The sequence below is a fragment of the Fundulus heteroclitus genome, chromosome 5 (assembly GCF_011125445.2).
Source record: "Fundulus heteroclitus isolate FHET01 chromosome 5, MU-UCD_Fhet_4.1, whole genome shotgun sequence".
NCBI classification, from domain to species: domain Eukaryota; kingdom Metazoa; phylum Chordata; class Actinopteri; order Cyprinodontiformes; family Fundulidae; genus Fundulus; species Fundulus heteroclitus.
Window position 1 is genome coordinate 42,154,532 of NC_046365.1, and position 10,569 is coordinate 42,165,100.

Genomic DNA, 10,569 nt, shown 5'->3' on the forward strand with positions numbered 1-10,569 from the left:
CAGGGAAGACAGATCATTACCATCTACCATAGAAAGTACTCCTGGGTCAATGTGAGCTTCTGAGCTTTCTGTGTCTCTGCTCTGTCTTCTCTAACATAGAAAGTACTCCTGGGTCAATGTGAGCTTCTGAGCTTTCTGTGTCTCTGCTCTGTCTTCTCTAAGCCCCAGTGGGTGGAGGCAGATGAGCGTTCATTCTGAGCCTGGTTCTGGTTCTGCTGGAGGTTCTCCTCCCTGTTAAAGGGGAGTTTTCCTCTCCACTGTCGCTTCATGCATGCTCAGCATGAGGGATTGCTGCAAAGCCATCAACAATGCAGACGACTCTCCCTGTAGCTCTACGGTTCTCCAGGAGTGAATGCTGCTTGTCAGGACTTTGATGCAATCAACTGGTTCCCTTATATAGGAAATTTTTGACCAATCTGTATAATTTGATTGAATTTGACTTTGTAAAGTGCCTTAAGATGACGTGTTTCATGAATTGGCGCTATATAAATAAAATTGAATTAAATTGAATTGGATAACATCTCTGACTCAGCCCTTAATTGTTTATATTGTTCTCAGGTATTAAGTTAACTGTCTACATCATAGAGATTGCTGCACAGGCTCTGACTAATCATTGACACTGTACCCAGATGCTAACGTAACCTGCACACGCCTTAGCTAGGATGCTGCTGGACTATGATACATGGTGCACTTTGTATAAGCTTGATATGTTATTGTGTGTTAAGTAAATACCTTTTCCACTATCAAATAACTTTATTTTTCCTTTGGACAATATTTAGTCTGATATTACCCTTATCTTCTACTGTTGGTGTCTTTCTTTAGAGCTAACTTTAGATCAGATAGTTTAGTTTCTCTGAATCTCTAATAACTGTGTGTGTTTGCTACTGTCACACCCAAATTTCCCCATTGCGGGACATTAAAGGAATTCTTATTCTTATTCGTATTGCTTTTATAAATACATATCGTGGAAAAGTCTAAATAACATCACATAAAAAATTAAAGCATTGTCATAACTTAGAATTAGTAGTTGATAAATACACTGGGAGGAGCCATGTTTCTGATTTCAGAAGCCAAAAGGGGATAAACTTGTCAGCCGTACACATTTTACCTATCTGTCTTCTATATGAAGACGTGCTGTCGGTGAAGGAGGAGTATAAACAAGCAAAGACGACCGTAGATCATCTATTTGCTGTTTTATGTTGAAGTGGAGAATCATCCACACTCTATGCCCAGCGAGACGGAAGTAACCAAGAGAAGTAAAAGAAGTAATAAGTGAGAGGAAACAAGAGTCTATATTGGCACAGCTATTATTACCAGGTGGAGATAATTCATGAGGGAGTGAATTCATGGAAGTTGCAGCTTTCTGCTGGACAGGTAAGTTAATCTAATATAACAGTGAAGTTTATTTGCTGTTATGTTAGAAACAGAGACGTGTAATCCAGCAGCTACTCTGTCCTCCTGGCAGAGACGGCTCGTTTGTTCGTCTCCCCCTAGTATGTATGGAGGGGTATCAGCTGTTCACTGTCTGTAGTGCAGCAGCAAGACTGGGTCTCTGATAATAGTTGCTATTTTAGAGCCCAAATAAGCGACTGCATGTTCAGAAACGAGCCCGAAAAACACAACTTTACAAGCGACTTTAGAAAAAACAAGCGGACTTGGCAACAGAGCCAAAAACCATTTCACATGATGGCCGTAGCTATTAGCTATTAGCAGCAGCTACATGGAGGACATGTTTACATGTATGACACTACGTGGTTTCCGTATTAGCTATTGCGTGCTTAATGGTGACATCGTTTGTAATTCAGTGTGAAAATCTTACAACTCAGGCTTTAATGCCGAAGAGAGCCCAACAGATCGACTTTCACAAGTGGAGCATTGCTGCTTTCGCTGTCGTGCTCCGCTTGATACTCGTGCAAAAAGCTGCCTCCCTCCTCCCAGAGAAGAGCAGAGGAGTGATCCAGCAACAAACCCAAGCAGCCTGGCCATGGATACAGAGAAGCACCAAACCACCCGCAGGGAGCCTGATGGGGATGATGGGCTCCACGTAGAGATGTCCTGGTGAAGGGGGCAGCCCAAAAATCTGACAAAGAGACAAGCACATAATCACAATCACACGTTGCCACCCTAATGTCCGTATACCGACACTCATAACCACTCAGTCTAATAATACACAAGAATGGACGCCGTACACACTTGCGCTCTTGTAATTGAGATTAAATTACACAAAGATGTACTCTGGTTACTGGTTGTGTGAAGGAAATTCATTGCACTGGATTTTATTAATGTGTGTCATATTAAACGGGGCTGGATACAAACTCAGGGTACAATTTTAACATTTTAATTTGATATTTAGATATTTTTTCTCTCAAAAAAGTACAAATAAATAAAAATGTATCTAAAATGTGAAGTGGTGTGAATACTTTTACAAGGTAGAGGGAGTGTTAATGAGAGCAAACTTTAACACCAGCAGTGATGCGTTAACAAAACCGATCTTACTGTCAGTTAAGCGAAGCTGAGCAACAAATAAAAGCCTCCAAAAATAGCTCAGTACCAAGAAGGAATGTTAAGAATCGGATGTAATATGGTCCAGATGCAGATCAGCAACGAGCCTGTTACACATCTGATTTACAAGGAGCTGGCCTGTCATAAAACGCCACCAGATTACAAAATATGTGGACCGACTTAAACCAAATCTAAACATTCTGCTTGGGTGTTTAACTTTAGTTATGGAGCAGCAATTAAATGTTCCCTGAAACATTTTTATGACGTGTGTAGTGGAACACGTTTGAACAAAGATTTACTGCGGCTGCATCTTTGCCAATCCTAAAAGGGCCAAAGAGGACCAACGTTCAGGAGGAATGTGCCCGGACAAACGGATTACCCACAAAAACCTAAAGATCTTACCAAAAAAAAAAAGCTTCCCTGAATTCCTTAAAGTCATCTGCATTCCTGGACAGCCTTTCTGCTTGTCAACATTTACTGGCAGCCACAAAGGGTGATGACACACTGTGACGCTGCAGTGGGGAGCGGATGATGGCGGGGGGTCCAGGAGTCAGAGAAGCACCAGCCTCTGCTACGCTCAAACACTTTCACTGCTGACGGCTGTTTATCTCACGTGTGGGACGTACTCGTGTTTCAGGGATTCAGCTCGCTGCCAGCGTGTCCTGGCTGGTTCTCATCCCATTCATGACCGAGCCACTCACAGCGTGTGAACATTTCATTTTCCCAGAACCTGCACAATAACTGCGTTTCCCAACAGGTGAATGTCTGTCACTCACACTCTCGACATGCCAGCAGCTTGTTATCGCAGCGTTTAGAAAGCTGGCATTTATTCAGAAGAACCGGGTGCAACAGTAAAGGAGCAGTTCACATTCTTTTTGTTTTTTAAAATGGGGAGCTGTGGGGCGCTTTCTAGCAGTCAGTGTCTTATTATTTTCCCATGTTTTATTTAGTTTCATTTTTTTCTACATTTTACTCCAACATGCTTTCATTCAGTTTTTATGTTCCTATATTTGAATCACTTAAAGCACTTTGCATTGTCTTTGCACTGAATTGTGCTATATAAATAAATTAGCCTTGCCTTGCCTTATTTGCCAGAGACGTCAGCCAGAAGGTTCTCTGTTTGGACAACCAGGGATAAAACAGCTACTTTAGAGCTGGAACAAAACCTGTAAGAAATATGCTAAAGTTTTTGAATCTCAATAAAGTTTAAGTAAACTGTTTTTGAGAATTAGAATCAGAATCTGTTTTATCATACAACAAGGAACTTGAATGTGGTACCACTTTCCTCTTAATAAAAACATTTTAAGTATAATGTACAAAAAAGGTCAATAGTAATGTTTTTGTGAATATAAATATAGCACTTTAATTAATAAAAAAGATTGACACTTTTCTTTAGACAGACGGTTAGCATGTTTTTCCTCAATCAAACATCTCTGTTCCTGTGTAATTTCCTGTGGTGGGGCTCAAGTATATGTGCTTCTTGAAATTAGCTCTGACTCATTCTTCCTCTAATCTGAACACAACAAACATGTGAAGAAAAAACAACAAGCGAATGAGAGTGTAAACACAATGTTTCTGTATCGGAGCGGAGTTAAAAGCCTTTTTTTTTTCCTTCAAAAGTATTTAAATACTTTGTAAATGTTTTGCCAGGGTAAATGGACTCCTGAGTAATTTGTGTGCGCTTTCTGTTTCCATTTCTCTGAAACGATGCAGAGAATATATTTAAAATGCAGCTAACCACATGCGGGGAAGTTGTGAAGAGAATTGCACTACACCTCCAGTCCAGCAGGTGGCAGTAATAAGAAACCTTAAAGCCCCAGTATATAAGATTTACACTCATGTCGTGTGCTAAATTAATTACAACTGACCTCACCCTAAAGCACGGAATAACTACTACGGAAGCCTCAAAGTTTCATAAAGTATCTCCATTCGGTACCAAGCTACTGCTAATAGCTGATAGCTGCGGTCGTTGTATGAAATGGTTTTTGGTTCCGTTGCCAAGTCTGCTTATTCTAAGTGATTTCGGCCTTGTTTTTTTGTGCTGAGGCCACATGTAGATTCAGTGCGTCACAGTTTCTCTCTTACACACACAGGTAGTGTGGCCGAGCGGTCCAAGGCGCTGGATTTAGGCTCCAGTCTCTTCGGGGGCGTGGGTTCGAATCCCACCACTGCCAGTATCTTATTCTTTGATTGAGCTCAGTTGGTAAGTCTGCCATCTCTCCAAAGGGTATCCCAGGATAGCACTGGTCCTCCTATGGAGTTTATCCAGCTGGTTCCTCTCAGCTACAGATCAGCTGCTCCATCACACCATAGAAATGATGCCACCACAAAGTTAAAGAAGATCTTTAACTTTGTCTGCTCTGACTCCTCCCGTAAAGCACATCTGCAAAGCTTCATTTTTCCACCTCTGAAACATTGCTTCACTCTCCCTCTTTGATGAAGAAAGGCTCGTCCATGTCTTTGTCTCCTCCAGACTGGACAGTTGCAACATACTTCTCCTTTCGATTCCTGGCAAGAACTCACAGAAATTGCAGCACATTCAGGATTACACTGCCAGGGTCCTGATGAGAGTGTTAAAAGATGTTACCTCCGTTCTCCGTTCTCTTCACTGGCTTCCTGTCTCATCTACATTATCTCTCTGTTTACCTTCCAGTGCCTGCATGATAATGCGTCGTCTTATCTAAAGATCTTCTCACCTTTACTGTCCCTCACACACTCACCGTTCCTCCAACACTGACCTTCTACACATAACCAGGACTCGATCCCACACCACAGGAGATCGGGCCTTTTCATGCTGTGGAACCGTCTGCCTCTGCATCCGAAGGCTCTACAGACCCTGTTACATTTTAAAATACGCCGTAAAACCTTGCTTTTTACCCAATGTTTTAATTGTCCTTTAATGCTTTGTTTTGATTTTTGTCCTACTGCATTTAATTGCCTCAAACTTCTACTTGTGTTCTAATTGCATTTTAATGTCCCTCTTCTTATTTTATTAGCAGTTTTTTTCTATTGACTGTGGCACTTTGAGATTTGTCGGGAATGTAAATTGTAAACAAATAAAATCTATTGTTGTCATTATTAGAGCATCAGCGTTGTGTCTCCAGTCCAGTTTATTGTTCAGGTGAATACCCAAACCGCAGAAAGTGCTGATTCAGCTTATTCACCCGTACCATAATTTGACTGAATTAGTGACTGACTCAGTGGTTTCTTTTTATCTTGAGAGGTGCTATAAAAGATATAAAGTTTTACTGACACACTTAATTACTAACATACTTAAATACCTGCTTACATCTGTGTTTAACTTTGACTCGGTGGTGAAAGCCGGCCGAAAATTGAAAACGAGTTGCTGAGGGTCAGGAAATTAAATTACTTGCGTTGAAACATATGAAAGGGATTCAATATCACAGGTAATGGCCTTGGGATAGAAAAAGAGCTAAAGTTTATTTTAACAGCACTTTTCAAAACAGCATATCAACAAAGTGGTTTAAAAAGATAAAAATCATTGCCAGTCACTTTTAAGAAACCAACAGGTATCTTAAAGAAGCATAATTTAATCTAACTTTTTACTACGCACACATAAATTAATTAGGGTCACAAAATGAAACCTGTGATATCTTGTTCCACTAGAAGTGAAAGCCACCAAAAAGAAATGATTTCCAAGTAATAGTTTGAAATTGTCCTTATATGGACAGTTCTGGTTTCTATTTGCTTTGATTCTGAGCCTTGATTCAGTCCAGGAGGGATTAATCTGTGGTCCTCTGAGTCTGGGTGGAAAAGTACAGATTGTTAGGACTGGGGAGGGGGGGGGGCAGACACAATCTCTGCTGTTTAATATGTATTTCTGAAAGCCACATGATCCATTCTGGAACCGACAGAAACTCCCCAGATTAAAGGTTCCCTCAGTTAGTCTTCTATCATTCCTGCACATCTAACTGCAGAGACTCTCCTTCTGTTTTTGTCAATCATGCTGCATTCAATGTACCTCAGGAGTGGGAAATCTAAACTTTTTAGCTATTTTTTTCTCTAAACCATGTTATTTTACCTCACTTCAAACAGAAATGGATAACGGTCCTGCACCACATGGATTATCAGACCCACTGGAACTGATTCAACCTACAACATTTTCCCTCAAGCAGGCCTCAAAGTTCAGAGTGCTCAGAAATGTTTCTGCACTGCAAAAACATAACTAAAACTTTTTGCACAATTTTATTGAAATTAGTGTATTTTTCCTTGATTTGAGCAGGTAAATAACATGATCAGCCAATGGAATTAGTGTATTGACCCCTGAAATCAGATGATTAGATAACGCACTTAGAATAAGATGATAGAGATGAGTTGTTCCTATTTTAGGAGAAAAAATCGTATTCCATTGGCTGACAATCTGATTTACCTGTTCAAATCAAGGACAAATACATTCATTTCAAGAACATTTTTACCTACTTTTTTTACAGACTACTTCTCGCAGTTTACAGATCCAGAACGGTTGATGTCCAGACCGTATTTTCTGGAATTCAACACATTACTGCATCTAAAGGGCTGCTTTTGAGAGGACACCAGGAAGAACTTACTGGTTACTTTCTCAAACTTACACAGAACCTGACTTGACTTATTTTTCAGAACCTACAGGTTACTTTGCAGCCTTAAAGTGGGCACAGGTCCTGTGTCCTATTTCATACCCAAGACCCAGATAAATGCAGAGGATTGTGTCAGAAAATGCATCCAGCATAAAACCTTTGCTAACTTTGCCATTAAAGTGAATAATATGCTCTCCATACTGAACTGGTCCGAGCCCAGGCCAACATTGACTGCCATTGTTGCTGGTCATAGACGGTGTACGGTGTAATTTAGGCTACTGTTGGTCAGCAAAGAAGAAGAGGAAGAGGAGGAAGGTGTGGCAGAGAGGCAGAGAGAGTCTAGGACTGACACTTTGAAAGCTGGGACTGTTACAGGAACAACTAGAGAGTTGTTTGACATGATGCAGAGGAGGAAGATGGGAATACTGTCCATTCAGGAGAGGAAGTGGAAAAGAAGAGAAATGGTGTAGGAGTTATCCTGAAGGAGGAGTTGGAGAGGAAGGCTCGGGAGGTGGAACGGTGTGAGAAGGAGTGATGAGCTGGTGGTGAAAGCTGAAAAAGGAAGAAAGTTGTGTGGATTTCAGAGAGGAGTTGAGAAAGGCTCTGGGTGGCCAGGAGATGCTCCCAAATGACTGGACAACTACAGCTAATGTTATCAGGAGACAGGGAGGAGAGACTTGGTATTTTTTCTGGAAGGAAAGTTGATAAGGAGAGATGGTGGTGAAACAAGAAAGAACAAGAGTGTGTTCAGAGAAAGAGGTCAGCTCAGAGGAAGTGGGACACTGTGAGGACTAGAGAAAGCTTCCAGGAGAGAGATGCAGGTCAAACAGAGAGCAGATAATTGCTTTTATGATGGGTCAGACAGTAAGGAGGGAGAAAGGTTGGCGATAGAAATGGTTAGGGTGACTAAGGGTTGAGATGGAAATGTACTGACAGGTGCAACAAGTGGAGAAGACGACGGAGGAGGACTTTGAAGAGTTGATGAATGAGGAAAACGAGAGAGAACAAAGAGCAGAAGAAGTGACCACTATTGATCAGGAAGTAGCAAGGATTAGTAAGGATGAAGCGAGGAAGGCCTTAAAAAGACTGGAAAGGCAGTTGGTCCTGATGATAGGCCTGTGGAGGCATGGAGGTGTGTTGGAGAGGCAGGAATAGAGCTTTTCACTCAGCTGTTCAGTGAGATCTCAGAAAACAAAAGGAAGGAACGGAGAAGTATGCTGGTACCAAAAACAAGGGAGATGTGGAGACTTGTGGCAACTACAGTCAAATAAAATTGATAAGTCATAATATAAAGTTGTGAGAAAGAGTAGTGGAAGCTGGACTGAGGTCAGGAGTGAGATCTGTGAGCATCAGCATGGATTCATGCCACAACAGTACTACAGATGAGGTAGTTAAGGATGTTGATGTTGAAGTACTGCTGTGGGACAGTGGTGAGGTGTGCTGTAGGAGTGACAAAGGAGTTCATGGTGGAGCATTGCTCTGAGCCTCTTCTTCTTCGCTGTGGAGATGGACAGGTTGACACACGAGGTTAGACAGAAATATCCAAGGACTATGACGTTTATAGACCACATTATGAGCTAAGAGCAGGAGGCAGAGATGGAGGTTTGTCCTGGAAAGCAGAGGAACGAGGGTTAGCCGTAGCAAGACAGAATCCATGTGTGTGAAAGAGGGGAACCACGAGAAGCCATGAGGTTATATATGAGGAGAGGTGGTGGCCTAGTGGTTAGAGCAGCGCGCTTGCACTCAGAGAAGGATGCAAGTACCCGGTTTGATACCCACTGCCTGCACTCTGGGTCCCTGAGCAAGACCCTTAACCCCCGATTGCTCCCCGGGCGCCGCAGAGTGGCAGCCCACTGCTCCCCAAGGGGATGGGTTAAGATGCAGAAGTGAATCTCTCCATTGTCAGATCAATGATGTTCTATTAATATATATATATCAAGTGAAGCATTAAAAGTAGAGTCAGCAATTTTTCCAGAAGTTTCCCCAAGGCTGTTTTTGAATAACTGCACAAGACCGTCTTACCTGCTCTTCCACTCTTTAGAGGGATCGTGTGAAAAAAATCTCCCAAACCCACTCTGCTCTTACCTCTTTCTACTGAGGCCTTCCTCTTCTTCTCATAAACATCTTCATGGTTCACTTCTTGTGACTCTCAGTCATGTTCAAAGTCTACGGTGAGAGCAGCGGAGCTACAATGAGCGGCTAACACCAAAGCTAACCGCTAAGCTAACCGCTAAGCTAACAGCTAAGCTAACAGAATACATAAACACTAGAAGTGCGCAGCCAGCAAGCAGAAACTAACCAGGAACAAGCACTGGCGTTACATGAGCGTGTCAGAATGATGTTGTGTGGGACAACCAGTAGATAAGATGATTCCCCCAGAACATGAAGAACAGAGGAGAGCAGGAACAAAACTCTGACCAATCAGAAGAATCAGTTTAAAAATCTAAATTGGTTTGAGTTTTTGCAGGCCTGCAGCTCCCACAGAGATCTAATTTTTTAACCTCCTTTTTCTGAAACATAATGTATTAACTTGTTTCAGGATGGTAAGAACATTTCACAAAGTGTTACAAAAAGTGTTTCTAAACACGATTACCAACTATAGCTTTAATAAGTGAAAGCCGTAGCACTCCACTTCCATCCTTCCATTTTCTGACCTGCTTAATCCCTCATGGGGTCCACTTGTAAAAGTAAATCTGTTATGCTTCCCCTTGGCACTCAGACAACAATTCTGCCAGATGGGACGTGTTAAAAAAAGATAAAAGAGTCTCAGTGGGAATGAAGAGAAGGTGTAGAAGACGACGGTGGGACCAGTTGTGTCTGGTTTAGAGGCAAGGTGAGGAGGAGGAGGAGGAGGAAGAGGTACAGAAATGAAGATGTTGAGGTTCTCCTTGGGAGAGGATCAGGAATGAGTCCTTCAGAGGGACAGCTCAGGTGAGATGTTCTGGAGATAAAGCCAGAGAAACTGAGATGGTGAGGACATCAGCAGAAGGATGCTGAGGCAGGAACTGAACGGCAGGAGTTCTGGAGGAGGACCAAGGAGAAGAGTTATGGATTGAAACAGTGTCGTTCGGTCCCTGAAAGAAATTCTTTGGGTTCTAAAAGGAACACTCACACTTTGGGAAGCCAATCCCCAATCTACCGTGATGTATCCTGCAGGTTCCCAGAAAGTACATGTTGTTTTTACATCAGTAGATCTAAATACATAGAGCTGGGCTGTTGTGTAAAAGGTTTGGTAAAAGGTTTAATAATCTGGAATTAAAGTCGTTTGTTAGAAATTCTGTTGAACGACTCAGAGAGGGATGGACATTCCAGCTATGTGTCATAAATGGGAGCAAACATGAAGATTTATCCTCCCAGGATAAGAACATGTGGTTTGAGTTCAGGGTGAAACCTTCAGCTTGCTTTCCTAGTTACAGAAAGAGCTTCATCACCAACTAGTCTGTTACACGTATGCTTTAATGATAGATGATAATCTGATTAATGATTTTCATTT

The 10,569-nt window shown here is 41.9% G+C and overlaps 1 non-coding gene across 1 annotated transcript; it reads left to right on the top strand.

The window, feature by feature from the left end:
* The first annotated feature begins 4,594 nt into the window (after positions 1-4,594).
* Positions 4,595-4,676, top strand: trnal-uag. The gene has a single exon. It is a non-coding gene; the product is annotated as a tRNA-Leu (tRNA).
* The last annotated feature ends 5,893 nt before the right edge of the window (positions 4,677-10,569 follow it).